Raw genomic sequence first — 26980 nt, 5'->3', positions numbered from 1 at the left:
GATGGCAGCTCTCTTGTCGTAGTAAAGTGCAAAGCTAGGTGTTGAGGATGTCAGAACAGAAAGATGGAAGTAGTCTGTGTCTCTAATGGCGTCTTGTTGGCTGCATAAACACTGGATTTCCTTTCCCAGATCTCTTTTACAAGAAAGAATAAATCCCCAATTTGTTTAAGCCACTGTGACAGGGTCTGTGTTACTAGCAGGCAAAGCCAATTCCTAACTGATGCTTACTTTTTTCTCAATACATGGGTAGTCCCATGACCCAAAGAAGTGAACGCTCAAACTGTAAATTAAGTCAATAAACACAAGGGGTAGATTCTAACCCACCTCTATTACATTCAGCCTTTAGATGTGAATGTCATAACCTTTAATGTCACAGACCCTTTTGAGAAACCGTAGGAAGCTGTAGACAATCTCTTTAGAAATGCATATACACATTTACACAGAAAATCCTCACACACCATCTCAAGCATTTTATGGAATCAGTGAAGCCAGTCCATGGAACCCTTGTTAAGGATTTCTGTGTTTGGTTACAATTACTTCAAAAGGTAGAAAAGAAGGGACTAGATCTGGCTTGGCTAGTGGTCTGTGCATTCAATCTTTTTCTCAAGGAAGCTTAGGACAAGACTGGGTTACCTAGCTAGTCACACGTCTTTCCGGGAGCCTTCTAGGAGAGCAACCTAAATCTTCTCGATTTGGAGTTGGTTGGTGAGACCATTTGGTGAGGGAGAAATCAGATGCCACTCTGAGGTCTGGCAGAACCAAGGACAGGACAGGCCATCACAGGAGCTTCAAGGGCTTCTGAGGCTAGCTGTAGCCCATGGTAAAATAAATAAATAAGTTAATTCACTCTGCAAACCTGAGCAAAGAATATTGGGAAGGGCTTTGTGACTGAATGTGAACTGTCTTTGGAGAACTATCCATTCTTGTTCATTGGATTTTAGTAGATTTTGAATAGTTTTACAGGACTGTGCATGTTTGTGTGATAACACTAACAAGACATTCTGAATAGCTGGTTGGTTAATGAAAATGTAACAAGATATTTTACTTGTAGAGCAGCTGTTCCAGTGTTTGGGCATTCCACTTCAAGCTGCTATGAGCTGATCTAGTCCAAAGAGGCTTTACTGAAAGTATGTTGTAATAAACTGTCCATTGGGTGAATTTGCCTAAATAGTTTTTTGTGCTTTACGTCTGTGAGAAAAGACATATGATATTTGGGAAGCTGTTTTGCTTTGATTTCCCAGCAAAGTAATCCTTCTTTCACAAATTCTAATTGTATGACGCCATAGAACAGGCTTAACCCAGGTTGTAAAAATGTGTAGGTTCTACTGTCTTAATTCCCCTTTGGAAGATATGTATAATTCATTTCCTTAGATCTTTAACATGCATGCTTTCCTCTTGAACTATTTGCATATCTTTCACTCCTTTTAAACAAAACGTCCCAAGCAAAACAACAAATATCCTGATTTTATTCATTTCAGCCTCTGAGATTACATGAAGGACACGACATAGTGTTTGTGGAGCATTTTCTCATATTTTTATAGCATACTAGAATATTCTGTGGCAGTTGTTCTCCAATTTCAGTGTGCAAAAAATACCTGTGGAGTATATTAAAATGCAGGTTCCAAGGCCCCTCAGGGCCCTCACTCAGGGGGCCCATGGTACAGTTGGCAGCTGTAGTGCTTTAAGACAGCCACAGTTTGCATTATAGACCCAAGATCTCTTTTAATAAAAGGGTGGAATTGTTTCCTTTATTTGATTCTTTCCATCTGAAGACCTTAGAATGCTATGCAAAAACTTTAAAACAATCTTGTGCTAGACAATAATGGGAATAGTGACATCAGGGAGAAACTAGGAAAGAAAAGAAAAAGTTTGGTTCTCATAGCTGTTTTGCTCTGGGTAGGATACAGAGTTACATTTGACAACATGATGTGTATGCCAGGAACATAGTTGATGCTTAATCATTGGGGTGAATTCTGAGGCACCCCATCATTTCTGTGGTGCCTCCTAAAAACTGTGTCAGTTTAGGATTTGAAAACACCCTTCTCAGACTATTCAAGTCATGATTGAGTTGATGACAATGTCAGGAAGAGAAACGTTTAAGCACTCCTCAGATGCTATTCCATCTGCTTCATGTCATAAACCCACAGATGTTCTCTTCTTTCTTTAGGAGACTTCTGACATTCTTGTTTTACAATGTTAGGAATTATAATATATACAATATGCTTCTCTGAAAGTGTCATTTATGTTTGTAATATATTGTCCTTTGACCTAGAAGCATGCATCATGTAAACTACAGATGTCTATTTTTTTTGCATTGTGTGGAGGGTCTCAATTATTTGCTGTCTGCTTTCACTAAACCTTAGTGTGCAAAGAGTTTTTCTCTATGTGTTTGACTCCACTTGTGAGAGTCAGGGTAAAGCTGGGCAGAGGAATGGGGCTTCTCCTGAGAGGGTCCTACACTGAGGAGGGATGGGGTAACCCACAGTAAGCAGTGTTCAAGAAAGAGAATGGTCAAGTCAGGAGAAGCCCGATGCATCCACCATCAGGGAAAGTGGAGTGTGGATAGCCAGGAATGAGAAGAAGAAAGACCAAGATGATAGGAGGGGGCAGAAACTGATAAGAAAGGTAAGAAAGAAGTGAGAGGGTCAAGGCCATTGTTCCATGAGGGGGGTCTGGGATTCTCAAAACTCATTTTTAGTAACATGAAATTCCATTTTCTGGACAATGAAAGCCTTTGTGGGTTACATTTAAGTAATTATTCAAGGCATCTTGCTCTTTCGACTACCTCCAAACACAGGATTTATAGCAGCTTTTGAATCTTACCTATTTATTCACAGAAGACCTTGGGTTTCTAAAGGTAACTCATACCCAATATCCTCGCGTGATTTTGCTACAACTTCTCTGTTGGTTTCAGCCACCTTTAAATGGCATTAAAGGTGCCATTAGGGGCTTCCCTGGTGGCGCAGTGGTTGAGAGTCTGCCTGCCAATGCAGGGGACACGGGTTCGAGCCCTGGTCTGGGAAGATCCCACATGCCGCAGAGCAACTGGACCCGTGAGCCACAACTACTGAGCCTGCACGTCTGGAGCCTGTGCTCCACAACAAGAGAGGCCGCGACAGTGAGAGGCCCGCGCACCGCGATGAAGAGTGGCCCCTGCTCGCCGCAACTGGAGAAAGCCCTCGCACAGAAACGAAGACCCAACACAGCCAAAAATAAATAAATAAATAAATAAAATTAAAAGTAACTTTAAAAAAAAAAAAAAAGGTGCCATTAAATGGTACCACCATCCCACCACTGCCCTTATCTGGGATAAAGGTCCCTCAATGCCTTTCAAGCTGCCAGTCCTTAACATGCTAGGGCAGGGCAGCATCCCCCAGAGCCCTCAAGGTGAGAATGCTGCTGTGTCCAACCCCAATATGGGGAGCATAGTTCTTCCTACCTGGCTGTCATACCTGGTCTCCAGGCCCCAAGCAGTGGGGTTCATACTTCCTGACTCACAGAGTTCTTCAGGAAAACTCTTCCTTCAAGTTCTGTCTCCACGGGGCTCAGACATGAGACCATGGGGCTGAGATGAGGAACTAGAAGCCATAACACATAGCACATTATTCTCTGTGATCTCCTTTGTCTGAAAGCCCACTCCCTCCTCTGGTTCTTCAGACACAAACCCTCACGCAAACCAACTCCTGGGACCAGCTCCCCTGGTTCATTGGATGTGCCTGGTATGTCTACAACCCTCTCTGCTTCTGGGATCCACTTCCCCATGTAGGCATTGGTTGGCTTGGTTTGAAGCCTCGGAATCTGTGCAGACAGCATGGAACACCTTGCACTCACTGCCCTAAACACAGGTAGCTTGCTAGCATTTGCCATTGCTTTCTCAGAAGACTGGGAACCATCTGAGGTAAGCAGCTGAGTTAACTTCAGAGGTAGGGAACATAAGGGTCTCATATTATGGCTAATATGTATTTGCTAAAATAGTACTACCTCTCAGGACCTGTGGCATTTCCTGCATGTATTCTGGGGTTTAGTTATGAGCCTCCAAGGATGAACATGTTGTCTAATATCCTGGGTTGTCCCAAAGGACTTTCAGCTGGAAAGAGTAAAGTTGGATAATTAAACTCTATGAGTATTAATTACCTTCTTGCCTGAACAGAGCCTACTCTAAACAACCTTATGATGTAGATGAAGTTGTTCTGGGGGCACCGCCAGCTCACACTTCTCTCTGCTTCTGCCCCCATCTCACCCTTTCCTAGGAGCCCTCTGGACCACGGGGAAGTAAAGTCCAGAAGCATGGGGACAAGAGGCAAGGCTGTGGGGTCAGAAAACTGTTTCAAAGCTTAGCCTTGCCACCTGTTAGCTGCATGACCTTGAAGCAGTTCCTTAATGACTATAAGCCTCAGTTTCTTTATCTGTCAAATGGAAATAACCTCACAGTGTTGGTGTGAAGGTTAAATGTCTGCCTCATAGTTAGGACTCAGTAAATGAAAGCCATTATTGTTATTGGATTTTGCTTGTATGATTCTCCCTCCCAAAATGCCCTGTGTCCCCAGAGACATCCTTTCCTTCCTCCCCCTCAATTAAAACCTGCTCTCAGAAAAACATCAGAAAAATGATTTTTTAAAAATTATAGCTGCTAAGTGCGTTTTGCAGCAGGGATTAGCATGGCTGTGGCACATAGTGGACATCTAAATACTTTGACTGAGTCAATTAAATTTCTAGTAATGAATATTACTGAAGGTATTTGCATTATTAAATCATGATAAGAAAAAAGCATTTCATTCATTCAATAAACTCAGTTATTGAGTACTGTTATTGAGTTTCAGGCACTGTGCTAGGTACTTGCTATATGTATGGTAGTATTCCAAGCTGATAATGTACTACGTTTGTAGAACTTTGAATCTAACAAACCAAAAAATGATAATAGTGGGATTTCAAACACTGGTGACTGTGTAAGGTGGGAAGTAAATTTCAGGCATCCTCGTATTCACAAACCACTATATTTTATTTTATAGTTTGGTGAGCATGATGGAGGAGAGAGTTTTAGGGGGATTAGGAGATCAGGAGGAATGATGGGGAATAATGAATTAAAAGAGGAAAAAATTAAATGGACAATTTAAATTCTAAGTAAAAGATCATTCTAACAGGATGAAAATAATCACACACAAGCAGTCCTAATTTCAAATGGTCTCTTGACTGAGATTCAAGATTGCAGACTCGCTCCCCAAAATAGCTGGGACTCAAGTTCAGTAAAACATGACTTTATGGCCTGACTTGGGACTGGAGTCATTCCATAAAAATGGATATTCTGGAAAAATAGAAATTGGCACTTTTCTTAAGAATTTTACTGAAAAGAATTCTCTTCTTCAGCAACCAAATGCATGTACTTGTTTTTTCTTCTATTAATAAAATGAGGATATGCAAAAGTCTAATAAAATTACATAAACACTCACAAAATTATTTAAATCTTTATTGGTCAATTTGCATAAAACCACCACATTTCACCTAAAATGGGATTCTGTAAGAATGAAATCTTTTCTTATAAATTAAACAAAATCTTGGAACTTTGGAAGAGCTAATAAACTTTGTGCAATATATAGTTTCATTATTTTCTAAATGCAATTTTTTAAAATAAATTTATTTATTTATCTATTTATTTTTGGCTGTGTTGGGTCTTTGTTGCTGTACATGGGCTTTCTCTGTTTGCGGTGAGCGGGGGCTACTCTTCATTGCGGTCCGCAGGCTTCTCATTGCGGTGGCTTCTCTTGTTGCGGAGCACAGGCTCTAGGCGCGTGGGCTTCAGTAGTTGTGGCTCACGGGCTCCAGGCGCACAGGCTCAGTAGTTGTGGCGCACGGGCTTAGTTGCTCCACAGCATGTGGGATCTTCCCAGACCAGGGTTCGAACCAGTGTCCCCTGCATTGGCAGGTGGATTCTTAGCCATTGCGCCAGCAGGGAAGTCCCCTAAATGCAATTTTTTAAAAGGATTTAGAACTAATAAACCCTAACGGGCCCTCCTACAGTGGACCAGGCACTGTGGTAGGCACATTTATAGAGATTTTCCCTTTTAATCTCATTTAATCATTGACATCATCCTGTGAGGTGGGTTTTGTACTCATTTGACTGGTAGGAAACTGAGGCTTAGAGAGGTTAAGAGAGTGGTAGGTGCACCTCCAGCCTAGAGCTTTTACTGTTAGACGAGGTGGTAGCACACAAGTCTCTATGGATGACAATGGTGGAAGTTTAGATTTTGCTTTTTATCTGAAAATCGCTTATAATTTATTCTCTGATTTACAATCTGCAAAGGATGTGGATTGAGTTATTCCATGGAAGCAATTAGTCTGGACTTGAAGGGACTTTGAAGCACCTTTATATGACAAAACCACAAAATCTCTTAATGATCTCACCCCAGGGTTGCCAGGGAGGAATTAAGAGGGGAAGCGTAGGCAAAGAGCAACAGGGATAAGCTTTTGGTACAGGAGCAAGGAGTAGGAGACTCTGATTCCCATGAGAAATTTCCAAATGAATGAGGGAGAGACCCATGTTCAGTCCTTCAGGACCTGGTTACCTGCTTATCGTAGGCTCCTGAAGACCCCATACATTTTTATACTGGAGGCTCACTGAAACTAACTTAATACTTTGTATTCATGCTCATACACAAACCAAGACAGCTAAACATTGTAAATTTTGGATGATTCCTGGAAATATATGACATTTGGTTTCAAGTATAGCAGACAATAATCTGTTAATTTCCATTTCTATCCAATGCAGAAACCAAAGTGATGGACCAGTTTTATCTTAGCTATATATGTTCAAGACCTGTATTGCATTTTGATAATGCCAAACACAATAAGAACCAGGAATAATGATAAGTAAAAACTTATTAAAGAGGTATTTGAAATCTGGAATCAGTATTTACAGTATAGATACGATTCAGGCTCCTGCATAACAAGTGATGGACAGTTAGCTGAACTTTAAAGACAGTGCCCATTTTGGGCATAGACACCTTCAAAAGCAAGAAAATATGGAATATAAATTTGAATTTGCCGTGTTTAAATTCTTATTAACATTTCTAACAAAATCATTTTAATTATCCTTTTATTTCTAGAAATTATTTGTAAACTGGTTTAAAAATATAAACATTAATGAATAAAAAGGACTCATTGGCCCAGATGGTAAGTGGTGATGACTTTTTCCTAGAATACTGAAGATTATTGAGCTCTCTTATATTCCAGTGTTTATCAATAATTGAATGGATAAAGGAATGAATCTAGACCCAGTTAATACAAATATAAGAGGATCTTTAAAATATATACAATAAAAGAACGTAAAATAGAGAGATCAAACTGAATATTTTTATTTAAAAAATAAATTTTAGTTTTTAATTTTAGACCTTGAGAAATAAGGGAAAAATGGCTACAGGTTGCAGCAACCTCTGAAGACTTTTTATCTGCAGGGAACTTCATGACTATTCCTGTCCTGATTATTATGGCAGATCAGATTCCACACCCAGTTTAGTTACAAAGTTGGAGACAGAACTTTACATATCTTCAGGTGTGATACTGAAGGAAGATTCTGTGAGAACAAAGAGTGTCATGACTGTGAAAAATGAGACCTTTCACACCCTAATGCGACTTTTAATGAGTCTACTTTCTGTTTCTATAAGCCAGTTGTAACTAACTGCTTTGCAATTTGCAGCCTTATACTTTATGCAACACCTATACTTCACTTCTTGCTGCCTCTGTCTGCTCAATTGAGAGTTTCAGGCAACTGCATCTAAATACAATATACTTAAACTTTATGATGTATATGCAAGGATGTTTATGGCAGCATTATTTGTATTACTGAAAAATTGGGGATAACTTAAATGACCATAAATCTAGGAAGGACTAAATAAACCACCATATATTGGTATTCTAGAATATTATAGACCACTAAAAAGAATGTATTTACTGGCATGCAGGGTTGTCTATGATATATATTTTTGAGTAAAAACAAGGAAGTTATGGAACAATATATTTAACAAGATCCCATTAAAAGGGATAAATCTTCTCTATATAGATATATTACATACCTATTTCATTTATACATGCATATGTAATACATGCATACATATTATATATATGCATATATATTATATACGTGTGTGTATAAAAGGACTGGAAAGATACTCATAGATTTGTAAGTGATTATTCCTGGGGAGTGGGAATGGGGTAATGTGTACTTTTTATTTTAAACATTTCTGTATTATATTCTTTCTTTTTTTTTTTTGAATAAGAAAGTAATACATTTGTAATTAATTTTTTTTTAAGTTAGAGCATACCTGCTATCAAGATTGTAAAAGTACCATAAGTGGATGTCCATTTTTCAGGTCTTCTCCAAAAATGAATTGTATTTAAAACTGGGTCTGTAGCACCTGACTTTTCATCCTTGGCTCACATATGTTTCCTAGGTTCTTGAATCTGCCATTATCATTGTCTATTTGAAGCACAGAAAAGGTAAAGGGAGGCAAAATGATTTTTTTATCATCACCCAAGCTCCTGGTGTTGTAAGGTCTCATACTTTTTGTTACATCCTAAGGACTACATTGGCCGGCAGGAGAGCCTTTGGATCAACTTGCCATTGAAACAAAAGAAAAAAATCAAAAAATAAGAATAACTCCCCCCAGACAACCCAACCCCTCAACAAATAAATCAGAATCAATATTTCAAATAGCTACAATGAAGTAACATTGAATTTTATTCTATATGACAAATTAAAACTACATTTCTGAGACAAACACAAATCAGGGACCGTTTGCAAAACTTCGCCGTCTCTTCCAAAAAGCCTGGCCCTAAAACTGATGTGGGTTTTTCCATTCCCACTCTCATCCCCCAGACAACACAGTTATTGGGAAAAATGCAGAGCTGAATTTCAAATTATTTTGTGGGGACAATTCCCCGCCCCCTTCAGCTCAATCAAGGAGTGCTTTCTTGTTTGCTGGTTGCTTGACTGTAAGATATCGTCACGTAAATTTCCCAATAATGGAATCATAGATATGTTATGACAACACATATAGGCCTGCTGTACTTTCTCAGATACTTGCTTATTTTTCGGAAATGCATCAGTTCCAAAAAACAGTTAAAAAACTCTTTCGTTCATTCACCCATTCACCCATTCATTCGTTTCTGCAAAGAGTGAGCGCATTTATGTAAGAACCTGAGCTCACATACCTGCACACACGCAGAAATACCCAGGTACTCAGATGGTACAGCAAGCCCGTGTAGTCAGCCATCTACTACTAAATAAATCTAGGCCGAAGACAACCATGGTCCTGTAGCCCTACAAAGCAGCTCAGTGTGTGCATCCTGCACGGAGTTGGTGCAGACAAACCGTTCACGGAAGGGTGAAGGCTCATCAGCTCCCCTGCTGCCGCCGCCGGGCGCTGGAGCAGGCAAGGCCAGGGAATCGCCTTCCCCCCGAGGCCGGCCAGGCAGAGACTCGGGAACATAAAACACATTCCAGCGGTTGGCATCTGGGTGCGCAGCTGCCAGGAGCAGCCAGTGTGTGGCCTTGGGGCCGCGGGGCGGGGGGCTGGCGGGGGCAGAGCAGGTCCGGAGGTAGGGACTGCGGAAAGCCGCCCGCGGGCCGGTGTGGCTCCGCAGCCTCAGGCCTGGTTACTGAGAGCAAGTTTTATCTAGAAAGTGTGCTTCGGAGGTTGGAATCCCTGTGGGGGGGGGGGGGGGAAGGGGAGGAGGGGGAGTACTCTCTGTACCTTTGTGCTCCCGACTCAGGCCAAAGGGAAACCCCAGAATTACCACAAACTCATCCCAATCCTGGCGTGGCATCACCAATCGGCTAAAGGCAATTTTTGGAAGATGTTTTCATTTAGCACTTAGAAGCGCATGTTGGTGTCCAGTTTATGTGTGTATATGTAGGCATGTTTTAAAGAATGAATTCTTATCCTGATTGTCATCTTTGCACACAGATGGGAGGTGTGAGGGGGTAATGTCTGTTAGAACTTCAAGGGATTGGTTTTCACATGAAAGAGCGTCATAAATGAGAAATTGCTGAAATTATCTTGTAGTAGCTTCGGAGGGACATTTACCATGGATTCACTTTTTAAATTTCAGTTCATTTGAAAGCCAGTATGGTTAAATTAACCAAAACCTAAATTTAAAAAAAATTCCTCAATTCTTCCAGGCCTACTTCACATCATCAAACTAGGCCCTGCTGGAGGCCCCATTAAAATGGCAGCTCCCACTGCGAGAGAGACAAAAGCCCCCTCTCTGAATGGGGATGCTGAAACAGTGATGGACTCTCAGAACTGCTTTTTTTTTTTTTTAATCCATTAAAAAAAAAAAGTTACCTCTGTATTGACTGTGAGAGAGTATTTATTTAGCTCTCCACACTGTGGGAAACAGAGGCGTTCTCCCTTATAAGGACACCCAGACCTTCTTGGGAGAGGAGAGAAATATGAATCCATAACATGGCTGAACAAATTCCTCCTCGCAACTGAATTCATGGAATGTTTCGGACGTTAACAGCTTAATTTTGGTGTGGTCTGGGACAAATTAATATGACTCAAATCCCACCTCACACAGGAAGCTTCTCCTGATGAAATGGGTGGGGTGAGTACACTTACTTCCCTCAGAATTCTAACAGTCGCCTCTATTACATTTAAATGTGCCCCCCTCTCCTCAGTGAGCAAACCTTTAAAAAGGAGTAGAGAAATCAAGAAATAAAAACACACCTAAAAAACCTAACTGTGCAGTGTTCAGCATGACTCTGTGATATTTTAGGCTACGTGAATGATACGTGAGTTTTTATGCAACAAAATTAAAACTCCTAGAGGGTAGTCCAGCACCTTTGTATTTGGGGAATAAATATAATAAACACAATAATAGCTCTTCCAGTGTTTCTCATGAAGCCTCGGGAACAGTTATTCCAACCACACAGGCTTAGAGACTCACAAGGAAGTATCACCCACTTCCTCCAGAAGTTGGACAAGGCTTTCCCCTGAACACCTAATCAGATACTTCTGTTCTCTCATAGAGACCTCAGTCTCTTCAGCAGTGAAGGACAATTATCTACGACTTAAAATGAACTTTGATGTCATTCTCTCCAGGATTAAATTTCTTTACTTTTGCAAAGTGGGAATAAAATAAATTGCTACCACATAAGGGGGTAGGTTCTGGAGGGAAAACTACTACAAATATCAGATATGCACTTTGGATTTAGGAACCCACTTGCAGATTGTTCACACACGTTACCTCTTTAGTGACCTTGTATTTATAGAAGGGAGTAGTGAGAAAGATTACTTCTTGATGACCAATAATAGAAATCACTTGTATTGGCTTTGAACTGCATCATACGCTTATTCTTTCTGCAAATTTATGCATGTAATTATGTTCAGGTTCAGTTAGTGTTAAAGTTAGATTACTTTCCCTGAAACATTGATAATCAGGAGAGGTTCCTCAAGAAGCAATATGGGTTCTTAGATGCTTAGGGGTGGAATGCCAGGCAAGATGCCATTTTTAAGATGCTCTTAGGCAGATGTAACCAGATGAGGGCAGTAGGACTTAGAGACCATGAAATATGGACAGAACAGCTGACACCACCACTCTGTGGGACTATCTCTTCAGTGCGGAGGGGGCGCATGCAAGCCAGGACAGTGTTCCCATTCCAGATTAGGCTTCTCGGAACACGTGTGTGTTTCCATATGCATCTGTAGTACATTATTTCTCTATCAGAATAGTGTTTTGGTCAAGAATCAATAGGAATGATAGGTCATTTAATGTCACTGACAGAAGCCTCTGAAAAATGTTTATCAATAAGGGGTACACATTTATGCATTCCTTTTTCATTACAAGAATTATAGGCCTTTGGAGGTAGAAAGAACATCCTTGAGAATGGATTTGCAAATGCTTTTTCCTCCTAGTAATGGACCCCTTTTAAAATAAAATAAAAATAAATACAAGCCTACATGCAATTCTAATATGTAAAATAATACTAGGACATCTTATTGAACTGTGGGAACATTTAGGGTTCCAGGGACTTGTTTTGAAAATCACTGTGCTAACATGGTTTTTAAACTTCCCGAATAAGAAGCTGTAGGAATCATCGAGAATGCAAAGGGACAGTAAACAGAGATACCAGGGAAATGGGATCATTGTACTAGAAGAACACCTACTTGATATACAGATGAAGAATGGTGGTTTGCTGCAAGTAGCTCAAGGTTACACAGCTACTTTGTGATGAACTCAAGACCCAAATTCAATTTTTTTTTCCCCACTTACAAGCCACTATATGATGCTGTCTCTGAAGTCTGGAGTGTCTTTGAAATCAGGCTGTATGATGCTCTAATCAATTTTAATGATCTAAAGCTTTTAGAACTTGGTGAAAAATTTTATAGCAAAGAGCAACTTTCTACATTGTTCTGTGCTGACATAAAACTGATCATGATTCTCACGGATATTTCTATGTTGATGATAATCATTCCTTTTATTTATTCAGTCTGATATGCATGGTTTAAACACTGTCGCTTGCATCCTGGAGTTAGACATAGGACATGACATCCCTGACCAGTAAATCCCTTGAGTGAGTGCATTTTCCCCCTCTGTGCATGTCTCCTTCTCGTCCATTGTCTGTCTTCTTTTCATGCCTGTCAGGCGGTGGCCATGACTGTGCACTTATAAAGGTCAGTGACCCAGCAGAGAGGGCAGGCCCTGCAGAAGGCGTGTTGATGAAGCATTTCAATGCACACTGAATTTGTTAGCTCTCTGGCTCACTCCCAGGAGCGGGCTACAATTGTTTCCTGTGTGGCATGGCACCCACCCGGAACTCTCATGGTATGGGCTATTCCAACCAGGAATCTATAAACCATGTCCTACAAAATAAACACTCCACATTTCCCAGCACACTAAATTCTTTTACCTGGCTCTCTTTCCCTTAATTTGTCCAGTATACCCAGTAAAACTAATTAAAACAGAGGTTTCCTTTATTTACATAAATGGTCACTCATGAGGATGTTTTCAAAGCATTATTTGTAAAACTAGGAGGCCACATAGACAGTAAAATCACATCTTTCAGGCTGAAGAGTTTTAGAAGGCTGAGGTCCTAAGTCTCTATTACACATACTAAGTTATACAAAAGCAGACATAGTACTTCATCTGAAATTGTCTCAAGAAAGGCAAGCATCTGTTTCTTTGGTGCACCTACATTTTAGTAAAGCAATGATGATCTAGAAGTGGAAGCCAGTGATTCAAAAATGAAAGGCTCATCCCCAAATTTCAAATAATCTTTGCTGCAAGTGTAGAAGGCAGCTATCACTCAGGTGAAATCAAATGAAAAAGTTGCCTGTATATGTTCTGGTTCTAATCATGGTGGAGTAGCTTCTGTTAGACTAGCCTTCCTACAGATAGCAATTATAAACTCTGGATAAAATATTAAAAGACAACTATTTAAATGTATTGGTCAGATACCAAAGCAGGCAGAAACTGGAGGGAATTTTATACTTGAAATAAGAAACCACACTGGATAAGATCAATATGTTTATCGATTTTCCTGAGTGTACTCTATAGTCCACCTGTTACAGGACAACTATAACTCAAGCAGAAAGCCACACATCATCTTGTTGGCCTGAGAATTCAGAGAATGGAGTTTGGGGTTATCACAGTGACTGGAAATTAAGGGGTAAAAATCCCCAAAAGAGAGACGACAGAGGAAGTAGACACCAAAATCTGCTTATATTATCCTCTCAAATCCTTGGCTGACCCCTGAACTGCACATGTGAAGGGGAGACTTAGAGGAACCCAGTGGAAAACCACAGCTGGGAGACTGAAAGAACAGAATAGAGATTTCAGGTCCTGGTCACTGTATAGGACAGAGTTTAGATTTTGAGTCCTGTCAACTTTGGTAATTTTTCAGGGTTTTGACTTAAACTCTAGAAAAGTTATGCCTTAGGTACAAAGACTACATATTAAGGAATTTGACCTAGGACTAATGACAAAACTGAAACAGACCCCAACAAAGCATCAAACCAAGCCTCTACAATTTCAAGGTGATCAGTCAGCAATTTAACTGGCAGATGGAACAAAATTCAATACTGTTCACAGGAAAACAACAGAAACCAGAGTCTATAATGTATTCTCTACAATGTCCAGTATACAATAAAAAAATTACTAGACCTATGAAGAAATAGGAAAATGTGACCAAACAGTAAATGACCTGAGATAACCCAGATGTTACAAAGACTTCAATGCAGCTATAATATATTTGTTTAAGGGCTAAAGGATAAGATAATTATAATAAGCAGACAGATAGAAAATTTCAGCAAAGAAATGGAAACCACAAAAATGAGCCAAATGGAAATTCTAGAACTGAAAAGTACAATATTTAGTATAAAACTCACAAGATAGTCTTAAGAGTAGTATAAAGGGTCAGGAAATTTGAAGACATCAATAGAAACTATCCAATCTGAAGAATAGGGAGAAAAAAAGTTTTACAAGTATGTGAAAAGAACTTCAGGGTCCTGTGGGAAAATATCAAACAGTGTAACATACATGGAATTGGCTTCCCAGAAGAAGAGGAGAGAAAAAAATGAAAGAGAAAAAACAACTGAAAAAATAATAGATGAAAAATTCCTAAATTTGATGAAAAACATCAAATTACAGCTCCAAGTAGATTAGCAAACTGCATACAAAGTAAGTACAAAGAAAACCACATCTAGGCACAGGTTAGCCATATTTCTGAAAACCAATGATAAAGGGAAAATCCTGAAAAGTTCTCAGAAGGAAAAGATATCACATAAGGGGACAATGATACAGATAATAACTGACTTTTCGACAAAAACAATGGAAACAGAGACAATGGAACAATATCATTAAAGTACTAAATGATAAATTCAGTCCATCCAGAATTCTACATCCAGCAAAAATATCCTTCAAAAATGAATGTAAAGGCTGACTTGCTAAAGATGTGTTAAAGGAAACTTTTCAGGCTGAAAGGACATAATAGCAGATACAAACTCAGATCAACAAAAGAATAAAAGCACCAAAAATAGGAATTTTAAAGTGGGTAAATATTTAAAAATTTTATTCTAATTAAAAAAGAATCCATTCATTGATAGATATATGGATAAAGAAGATGTCTCACACAAACACACTCACAGGAATATTACTTAACCAAAGAAAAGAATGAAATCTCCCCATTTGGGACAACATGGGTAGACCTAGAGGGTATTATGCTAAGTAAAATAAGTCAGACAGAGAAAGACAAATACTGTGTGATTCCACTTATATGTGGAATCTAAAAAACAAAACAAATGAACACACATAACTAAACAGAAACAGAGTCATAGATACAGAGAGCAAACAGGTGGTTGCCAGAGGGGAAGAGGGTGGGAGGAGGAGAAAAATAGGTGAGGGAGGTTAAGAAGTACAAACTTTTAGTTACCAAATAAATGAGTCACAGGTATGAAATGTATAGAGTGGGAAATATAGTCAATAATTATGTAATATCTTTGTATGATGACAGATGGTAACTAGACTTATTGTGATGATCATTTTGAAATGTATGTACCAGGAACTAACATAGTGTTTTAGGTCAATTATACTTCAAAAATAAACAAAGACAAACAGACTCAGAAAAAGAGATCAGATTTATGGTTACCAGAGGTGGGGGACGGGGGATGGGGGAACAGGGAGTTGGATGAAGGTGGTCAAAAGGTACAAACTTCCAGTTATGAGATAAATAAGTACTAGGGAATGTGATGTACAACATGATAAATATAATTAACACTGCTGTGCGTTATGTATGAAAGCTAAGAGAGTAAATCCTAAGAGTTCTCATCACAAAGAAAATATTTTTTTCTATTTCTTTAATGTTGTATCTGTATGAGATGAGGGATGTTCATTAAACCTATTGTGCTCATCATTTCATGATGCATGTAAGTCAAATCATTATGTTGTACACCTTAAACTTATACAGTGATATGTGCCAATTATATCTCAATAAAACTGCAAGAAAAAAAGAACTCACTGTTTAAAGCAAAATTTATAATGTATTTTGGTATTTATAGAGATATATAATATAGTGATATATAATATGACTGGGCATTAATGGAATTTTACCTTTGCTGGATTTTTAAATTTTACATAAAGGGGTAAAATATCCAATCTAAGTAGGCTGTGGTAAGTTAAGAATGCATTTTATAATACCTAGAGAAATCACTTAAATAATACAAAAAGGTAGAGTTAAATCCACAGGGAAATTAAGGTGAATATTTTAAAAATATGATTAATCCAAAATAATGTAGGGAAGGAGAAACAAAGGAAAAAGATGGGGCAAATAGAAAACAGATAGCAGAATGGTAAACCTAAATTCAACCCTATCAAGATTAAATAAGCTAAACACTAATTAAAAGGCAGATATTGCCAAATAGCATAAAAAGGCAAGATTCAACCATATCTAATCTTTAAGAGATGCACGTTAAATATAAAGAGACAGGTTGAATATAAAAAGTTATATCATGCAAACTGTGACATGAGAAATATGGTGTGGCTATATTAACCCAAGACAAATGTGGACTTCACACAAGGGAACATTGTTAGAATTTAAAGGAATTTCATATTGATAAAAAGATCAGTTCAACAGAAAGACACAATAATCCCAAATGCATATGGAGTCAATAACAGACCTTCAAAGTACATGAAGAAAAACTGATGGAACTAAAAAGAGAAATAAACAAATTCACAATCATAGTTAAAGACTTTAATATTACTCTCTCAGTAAATGATAGACCAACTAGATGAAAAATCAAGAGCATAGAAGACTTGAACATTATCAATCACCTCGACCTATTTGACATTTATAGAATGTTATACCTAACAACTTCAGAATACATATTCTTTTCAAGTTCACATAGAGTATTCATTAAGATAGACCATATGCTGGGCCATAAAATAAGTCTCGAATTTCAAAGGAGTGAAATTTTACAAAGTTATTTTCTTATATAGTAGAGTTAAATTAGAAATGAACAACAATAATATATCTTGAAGACTGCTAAATGAACTGTGGGTCAAAGAAGAAAACACAAGGGAAATTAGAAACTACTTCAAAATGAAAGATAAGGAACATACAACATATTAAAATTTGTGGAATGTAGCTAAAATCAGTGCTGAGAGGGAAAAAAACCTTAAACGCTTATATTTTAATAAAGATATAAAATCAATGATGTAAGTTTTTACTTTAAATTGCTATAAAAAGAAGAAAAAATTAAAGGAAGGAAGGAAATAAAAATGATAAGAGCAGAAATCAATAAAATAGAAAACAATGGGGAAAATTACCAAAAGCCAAAAGTTGCTTCTTTAAAAAGATTAATAAAATTTATAAACTCCTAGCAAGGATGATTATGAAAAAAAGAGAAGCACAAATGATAAATATCAGGAACAAAATAGAGAATGATACTACAGGTCCTAGAGACATTAAAATGATAATAAAAGAAAATAAGGGAGTATTATGTTTTTGGGCCAACAAGTAATATTCAGCAAATATAGACTCAACGAATGAGCTCACAGCTCCTACCTCACACCAGACACAGAAACTGAGATGAATTTTATGTTTGAACCTAAAAGCTAAAACTAGAAAGTTTGTAGAAGAAAGCATAGGAGCCTATCTTTGAGGCCATGGGTCAGCAAAAATTTCTTATGAGGGGACAAAAACACTAAACATAAGAGGAAAATTTATAAATTGGACTTTATCAAAATTTAAAAACTTCTGCTTATCTAAAGGACCCATTAATAAGGTAAAATGATAAGCCACAGACTGTGAGAAAATACACATATCTGAGAAAAAACTTACATAGAGAATACATAAAGAACTCCTACAAATCAACAATTAAAAACCAAACAAGAATTTTAAAATGGATAAAACATTTGACCATATACTTCAAAAAGAAAAGATACGTACAAGAGTAAAATCTCAAACATCACTAATTGTCAGAAAATTGCAAATTAAAATCATGATAATATATCGCTTCATACCAAATGGCAAGACTCACCAACTGGTGAGACTGGCAACGTAAAAATTTCATACAGTGTTAGTGGGAATATAAACAGTACCACCTGTATGGTAATTTCTTATAAAGTTAAATATACAACTATACCATCACTCAGTAATTCTACTCCTAGATACTTACTCAAAGGAACGAAAATTATGTCCAGAAAAAAATGTGTATGAGAATATTCATGGGATTTGGGATTTACTGGAAGTGGATATAGAGGAACTTTCTGAGGTGACATAAATAGTGTCAGTTACATTTACCAGAACTTATTGAATTGTACACTTTAGATATGTGAGCTTCATTCTATATGACTTTTACCTCAAAATTTAAAAAAAGAAGCCAACAACATTGTTAAGATGTCAGTTCTACCCAGCTTATCAACACAACCCCAATCAAAGTTCCAGAAAGTTATTTTGTGGATATTGACAGACTGATTCTAAAGTTTATATGGAGAGGCAAAAGACCCAGAAGAGCCAACACAATACTGAAGAAGGAAAATTGGAGGATGGATGCCTCCTGACTTCAAGATTTACCATAAAGCACAGTTATCAAGACAGTGTAGTACTGACGACAAAATAGATCAGTGTAACAGAATAGACAGCCCAGAAGTAGACCAGACATATATGGAGTCCACTGATCTTTGACAAAGGAGTAAAGGCAATACAATAGAGAAAAGACAGTTCCTTCAACTAATGGTACTAGAACAACTGGATATCAATAAGCAAAAAAATCAATCTAGACAGAGACCTCATACCCGTCACAAAAATTAACTCAAAATGGATCATAGACCTAACTGTAAAATGCAAAACTATAAAACTCCTAGAAAATAACATAGGAGAAAACTTAGATGACCTTGGGTAAGGCAATGACTTTTTACATACGACCTTAAAAGCATGATCCACACACACAAAAATAAGTGATAAGCTGGACTTCGTTAAAGTTAAAAACTTGTGTTATGTGAAAAATAATGTCAAGAGAATAAGAAAACCAGCCACAGATTGGGGGAAAATACTTGGAAAAGACACATCTGATAAAGGACTGATATCCTAAATATATAAAGAACTCTTAAAACTCTGATAAGAGAACAACCTGATTATAAAATAGGCCAAAGACCTTAACAGACACCTCACCAAGGAAGATATATAGATGGCAAATAAGCACATGAAAAGATGCTCCACATCATATATCATCATGGTGTTTCAAATTAAAATAACCGTGAGATACCAGTACACACCTATCAGAATGGCCAAAATCTGGAACACTGACAACACCAAATGCTGATGAGGATGTGGAACAACAGAAACTCTAATTTATTGCTGGTGGGAATGCAAAGTGACAGCCATTTTGGAAGACAGTCTGGTGGTTTCTTACAAAATTAAACCTGCTCTTACCATACAATCCAGCAATCAGTCTCCTTAGTATTTACCCAAAAGAGTTGAAAACTTATGTCCACACAAAAACCTGTACACAGATGTTTATAGCAGCTTTGTTAATAACTGCCAAAACTTGGAAGCAACCAAGGTGTTTTTCAGTAGGTGAATGGATAAACTATGATATAGCCATTCAATGAAATATTATTCAGCACCAAAAAAAAAAAAAAAAAAAGGAGGGGAGGGCTATCAACCCAAGAAAAGACACAGAGGAACCTTAAATGCATATTACTAAGTGAAAGAAGTCAGTCTGAAATGGCTACATACTGTATAATCCCAACTATATGATATTCAGGAAAAGGGAAAGCTACAGAGACAGTAAAACAGTGGTTGCCAGGGGTTGGAGAAGGGGGATGAATCAGTGGAGCACAGAGGATTTTCAGGGCAGTGAAAATACTCTGTATGATACTATAATGATGGACACATGTCATTTTACATGTATCCAAACTCATAGCATGGATAACACCAGCAGAGAACCCTAATGTAAACTATGGATTGGGTAATTATAATGCGGCAGTGTAGGTTCATCCATTGTAACAAACGGTACTGCTCTGGTGGGGGAGGTTGATAATGGGGGAGCAGTGGGGGGAGGAGGTATATGAGAAATCTCTGTACCTTTCCCTCAATTTTGCTTTGAACCTAAAACTGCTCTAAAAAAAGTCTTTAGGAAAAAAAAAAGCCAAGAAACAAACCAACCTCATGCTTACCACTCCCCTTCCTAAAATAAAGCAACAATTTCACAAATATTTTTAGAAAAATGTGGGAAGTATCCTTAAATAGTGATCCTGAAGCCTTTGCATATTGCATATTCTCCGTTCATCATTCCTATTTGCTTGGTCTGTGAAAGTAAGAATGGTTCCTAATTCATGTAAAGAGTTATAAAGAAAAAGAAAAAAAAGCTAAATAATAATTGGTACACATGTAACTTCCCAGAGGTTTTGAAGGACAACTTGACAGGGCCTATGAAAACTTGAATAGCCGAACCTTTGACCCAGCAATCCCTCTTGTAGAAACCTGCCCCTAGAAATATTTACATTAAGTGCATAAAGATACATGGGCCATGATTTCAGTGTAGTACGGTTTGGAATAGGAACAAATCGGAGACACTTTACATGTTTATGGATAGGGAAATGGTTAACCAATTAAGGCACATCTATGTTAACAAATATTGCGCACCTGTTGAAACAAAATATAAAATTAGATGCCTATGAGATAGTTGTGTGTGAAAGAAGCAGGCTACAGAACAATATGAACAATATCATCCCAGTTCTGTAAAAATAACTCCCTCCCTTCTCTCTTCCTTCTCTCGGTTTCTCTCCTTCTTTGTAAATAGAGAACGCCCTGATGGATACACATCAAACTATTATCAGTGGTTATCACCTGGAGAGAGGGGGTGGAGAGATGGCAAGTGAGAACTTTCATCTTTTTAAACCTTCTATATACCTATACTGTTTAATTTTTCTTCTCAATGAATGTATTGTTGTGCTGTAATTAAAAATGTTTTCCAGTTTTATTGAGATGAAATTGACATATACCATTGTATTAGTTTAAGGTGTACAACATAATGATTTGATATGTCTGTATTGCAAAATGATCACCACAATAAGTATCGTTAACATCCATCACCATACATAGTTGGAAATTTTTTTCCTTGTGATGAGAATTTTACTATTACTCTCTTAGCAACTTTCAAGTATACGATAGAGTATTATTAACTACAGTCACCATGCTGTACATCACATCCCCAGCAACTTACTTATTTTATAACTGAAAGTTTGTACCTTTTGACCCCCCTCACCCATTTCTACCTCCCCACCCTGCCCTTACCCCACTTCTGATTGTTTCAAAAAGAAAGGAAGAGGAGAGAAAAGAAAGGCAAAAAGAAAAGACGAAAAAGGAAAAGAAGGAAGGGAAGGAAAAAAGGAAAGAAGGAAAGGAAGAAGGAAGGGAAGGAGGGAAGGAAGGTGGGAGAAAAGAGGGGTCTGCACTGCAGAGGCAGAGAACCACCTAATCATCAACGTTCACAATTGGTCAGGACTTACTTGGAAGAATGATCCCTTCTAGTGCATTCCCTGACTTCAGCTAGGGACAGATTTGACACCCCAAATGATTGTGAATATTTCTTACTTTTAAAGACAGAGCAGGAGATTCCTCAACTTCACTTGATCAAGAATCTCTGTCCCTAGTGTAGAAACAGAATAGCTGATCATCCTACACTAACTCACACAATGTTAACTTTCAATCACCCATGTTAAGGTTAAGAGAGGAGCAGTGACTTGGATGAGGAACCCCTTTCCACGCTCTTATTTCTATGTTTCTGTTTGTAGAGCCCATCACTGTAAAGCTTGAAGAACTTGAAGAACAGAGGTATGCTGTACAGCCACAGCCTCAGAATCGGACAGAACTGAAAGCCCAGCTCTGTCTCCTACCAGCTGTGTGCTCTTGGGCACAGTAATTAACATTCCTGAGCCTCAGTTTCTTTCTTTGGAAATGGTTATAATCACAATAGTAATGATGGTAACAATCCATCCTGCCTTGCAGGCCTGTTGTAACAATTTTAAGAATAGATTAAACCTTAAGAATTGATTAAAAACCTTGCTCATAGTAGGTGCTCAATCATGGTTTTCGTTAACCCAGCCTCCTAAGGTAACCCAGAAAGCTAGTGGAGCACAGTGGAGATAAGAACACTTATCTCTTTACTTCAAGGTCAGGTCTCTTTACATTACAAAAAGCTTTTGTTAGAGAGTCTCTTTTGACACAATAACTTTGGGTCTCTTATGACTTTACCTGACATTACAATGCTGCTGCTGCCTTGCTTGTTGAGATCTACTTTGTAATTCAGGAGAGCCTTATACACACATACTCCAGGATGTGAAGGTTTGTTCTCCACATGAGGATGGCGGGCAGTTTATTCCTTCATCCTCACTGGAAAGGCTCACACTAGAGGAAATGGGATTAAGTATCACCAGGAGAGATTTAGATTAGACGGGAAGAAGAACTTCCTGACTGATGATTTCCTTTCCTGCAGTCTTTAAAAATAGAATAGTTCCCCATTTGTCGGTTTCTAAGATGCAGGCAGTTAGAATACATGGTTTCTCAAGATCTCTTTCAATGTTAGTATTAATTTTGTCACAGGGCTGTATTTCTAAGATCAACATACAAATACGAATTGAAGACAATTTAGAGGGATTTTCCTCCCAAGCAATAGGAAATGCTTTTTGTCTTTGTCTCTTAAAAGGCTTATAAAATTATGCAAAACTGCTTTAGCAAGCTAAATAATAATTCATGGAAAATATACAGAAAGAGTTTTAAGAAACTATTCTGTGATAAAAATTTACATTTGCATATAGCACGTTAAAATTATTCACTATAGATATTATTATTTCCTCATTATTAGATATTTGAATCAAACCTAAAAGGGCTAGAACTGGGTCTGAAATCTAATTCGTTGGACTGGGTGGTCTTTGGCGCAATTTGACTTTAACATGTGGGCAAATGAGAATAAATAATATAAGGTAACACTGACATCTAGTGGATTCTTTGTGTTACTGCCACTATTTAAGGTGGAGCTTAAAACTCAGAGCTAGCTTTAATATTTTACAAATTGGAGTGGACGGACCTGAGAGTCCTTTCTCCTTATTTTAAGAGTATATTTTAAAAAAAGTTTTCAAACATATGTTACTACTTAAAATTATCATTTTATTTTTTTCTAATTTAATCTTACTGTAGTAATGGAATGTGATCTGTGTGATGATTTGGAATTTATTGAGACTTCTTTTGAAAGCTAACCTGTGCTAACTTTTTGTCATTGTTCTACGTGCACTTGAAAGAACATATACTCTTCATTTCTTTGTTGTTTTGTTTTTGTTTTTTGTAGAATTCTATGTATACTTGTGAAATATAAATACTGACTCGGTTGTTTAAGTTTTCTGTACCCTAAGGTTTTGGGAGTAGGGAAGTCACTCGATTTATCATATTCTCATACAGATGGGAAAAAATCTTTCTCCATGATTGTGGTTTGTCAACATCATGTTATACTTTTGTTAGGTTTTTGTTTTCTGTATATACCTTAAATGCACACAAATTCATGGCTGTTGAATCTTCTTAGTGAAATATTCTTTTTAATTGTGTATTTCTCTCTTTATCCCCATTGTTGCCTTTTGCCTTAAATTCCATTTTATCTAACATTAATATTGCTACAATCACTTTCTTTAGGAAAAAATTTGCTTGTATTTTTTGTCTCTTTTAAAATATTTAAACTTTCTGTGTTCTTTTGTTTGAGGCGTGTCTCTTGTAAACCATACATGGCTGGCTTAAAAAAAAAACAAACTGAGGATCTTTGTATTTTAATAGTGAGTTTATTCTCTTTCCATATATTGTGATTATTTAAACTTACGTCCACCACCTTATTTTGTGTTTTTTATTTACTGTTTTATTTTTTGAACTTAATTTTTCTTTTTCCCTATGATCTATTAGATTGATATTTTTAAAAATTCTTTTCTCTGCCATTTTAGGATACATTGTACTCCTGTTTTTCTTTTACATATTGTCTTTTACTTTTAGCTACTTTTATTATGCGATCATTCAAATATACAGATAAATATATGATGACCTCTATGCCCACCTCCCAGCTCTAAGAAGTTTTAACAGCTCTAACATTCAGCTGGAACTTCTTTAGATTTATTAAATAAGAAAGAAAATTACAGATTCGTTTGAAGCCCCTGTGTACCCCTCAATCTCATTTTTCTCTCTCTCCCTCTCAACAGTTAACTTCTATCATGAATTTGATGTTTATTAATTCCATGAATGTTTTAAAATTTTATTCTATATTTTCTGGCTAAACAATGTATTTCAATGGTTTTAAATGTTTTGCTGGTTAAAACATTTATATAAATGATATTTCTTTGTTATCAGCATTATGCTTTTGACATTCATTCATGTCGTCATATACATCTGGTTCATCATTTTCCTGTTGATGAATATTAAGTTTTTTCCTAAGTTTTCCTTATTTCAAGCAATGTTAGAATGATGTTCTTTTACATTTCTCCATGTGCACATGTGTAAGAATTTCTTTAAAGCAACTTTTTTGATTTTTGTATCCCCTAAAATAATCTTGACAAACTATGTCATTCCTTGCACATTTTAAAGATAATATTTAAGATTTTTCATTTCAAATTTGAATAGTGGCAAATGATGTGATTTTTGGTTTATTGTAAATATTGATATTTTAGAGTACAGCTAGTTGTTCAGTCTAAGGAAAGAGGGGAATTCCAGAAAGAAGCTGCTGCCACATGTTGATGTTTCTTTTTGAATTAAGCCTAACATTCAAGTCGATTTCTGTAGGTTGAAACTACTGAAGAACGAAAACAAAATTGCCTCAGGCAAAAGACCAAAACAGTAAATACAGAGATCCCAGACTCCAGAGCTTTCAGAATCTAAAAATAAATAAAGAAAAAGTATCTCTGGATAGGTAGAAAGCTCATTGTGAGAACTTCATTCCAAATAGCAATGAGCTTGGAATCTTGGAGAACTATAGCAAAATCAAAGGGGTTCTACCCTTCTCCCCAGAATGCTCCCACTCACAATGGAACAGAAGCCAAAAGAAAGGAAATTATCATGGAGATTCATCTTGATGCAAAGGTGGGTGCCTTTATTTGTAGATACAGTGCCCTTCTTGCAGCTGAATGGTTTACTTCCTGACAAGACACATTTAGGATTGTCATTCACTCAGATTTACTAGCAAACACTAGGCAGTAAATTATTTCTGGCTATAAAAACGTGCCTGATTTATTTGCATAGCAGAGCCCATAAGTATGACTATTACAATGGCAATAGACAGTTTTTAAGTTCTAATAGTCTCTTTATGAGCATTTTTGAACATCATTTTAAAAGAGACAGAGAAAGTTAGCGAATTGGCAGATGTCAGACAGAAGAAGAATTTTTTATTTTGCTTTCCATACCAAAGAGTCTGCTTACAACAAATTTCATCAAACAAACATTTTGGCATGGGAGGCAGAAGAGCCGTGGCTTAGTGGCATTTAGGGTCCAGTGGACTTCAGTGGGCATTCGTTTTTGCCTCTTCCTTGTCATGGAGGCAACTCTCTCTCAGAGCCCTAGTGTTTTCTTCAGAAAAATGTGGATGCTATTTTAAGGCTCAAATAAGATATTTTGGGCTGTAAGTGTAAAGAGCAAAGTACTAAAAAAGGAAAATACAATAAAATACAGCTGTTCAAATGTCAAAGCATGTTGATAGACACCGCCATCAATAGAAAGAAACATAAAAAGCACTATCATATATCAATAGTAGTCTGAAATTGTACATTGTTTTTTCTTCACCTTGAACTCACATTTCCATTCTACTTCACAGAGATTTATCCTAATGCATTTTTTGATGTTTGAAAAATATTTTCTCAATCGCCCTATCATATTTCTCTATAACAAAATATGAATCAAAATTTTAAAACATTTTTTCTCTGAGAACAAAATGCTTGGAAAGTTAAAACATTTAATTCTGAATTGAGTTATTAGCACTGTCATTAGTAGCACAAAATTGGTCAAGGCACGTAATTATTTTGGTGAATACTTATCAAGAATAAATGTTAAAATTTTATTAGAAACATATTTGATAAGATATACTTGAGTGTTTTTTCAGTTTATATAACCATCAAAAATAACATTTATTGATAGAAAGATATGAATTTAGCATCAGTTCTGTTACTGCTTTTTATTGTTATAGCTGAAGCTGCTGAAAATCGTGTTCACATGGAAAAGTGAATGGAGTGTTTCTCTAAAACTATGTCAATTATTTGAACTTATGATAAGTTATACTATAAAAATAATGTAATCTATTATAAAAGTTAATGATCTGGCAACTCAATTATGTCTGCATTCAATTTTATTGAATGCAAAGATTTGGAAACAACTTGACCTGCAAAATATTTTGTTATATGGATATTATAATCATTCACTTTCTCTGTTTCTGGGAAATATACCAAAAAGGTTAGCAGTCCAATGGAAAAACTATTAATTGCATTTGTTGATCTTTTACTTAGAAGCATCTTGTTTAACTCAATATAACCAGAAAGTTTGGGGAAAATAAATATATTGTTAATTTCAGTACAGCTTTGCTAATTGTAACTTTTTATAAAATGCTATAATCTCATGTTTTAAAGATTTTCATCAAAATCTTAGAACTATAGATTTATCTAATTCAATTCATTGAAAATGACAACCTGAAATTTAATTTGCAAATCTATCAGCCAAATTAAACTTTCTGTCAGAAAGTGTGACTTTAAATTTTAAAATCAAATATATGTTAATACACATTTCAAGGTATATTACAAAAGCCAGTGAAAAAATAAAAATGCATCTTGTAAAACAGACTAATAGAAGAAGACAGGGTTAATGTGATGTGGTTCTAACATAAATTATTATTTTCATGTCATAATATAAAGTAGGACAATAATGAAGCCTTTCATTCCTTAATCTGAACTAACACAACATAATATGCAGCCA

Source organism: Eubalaena glacialis, chromosome 8 (assembly GCF_028564815.1).
Source record: "Eubalaena glacialis isolate mEubGla1 chromosome 8, mEubGla1.1.hap2.+ XY, whole genome shotgun sequence".
Lineage (NCBI taxonomy): Eukaryota > Metazoa > Chordata > Mammalia > Artiodactyla > Balaenidae > Eubalaena > Eubalaena glacialis.
Note: the sequence above shows the minus strand (reverse complement) of the source record.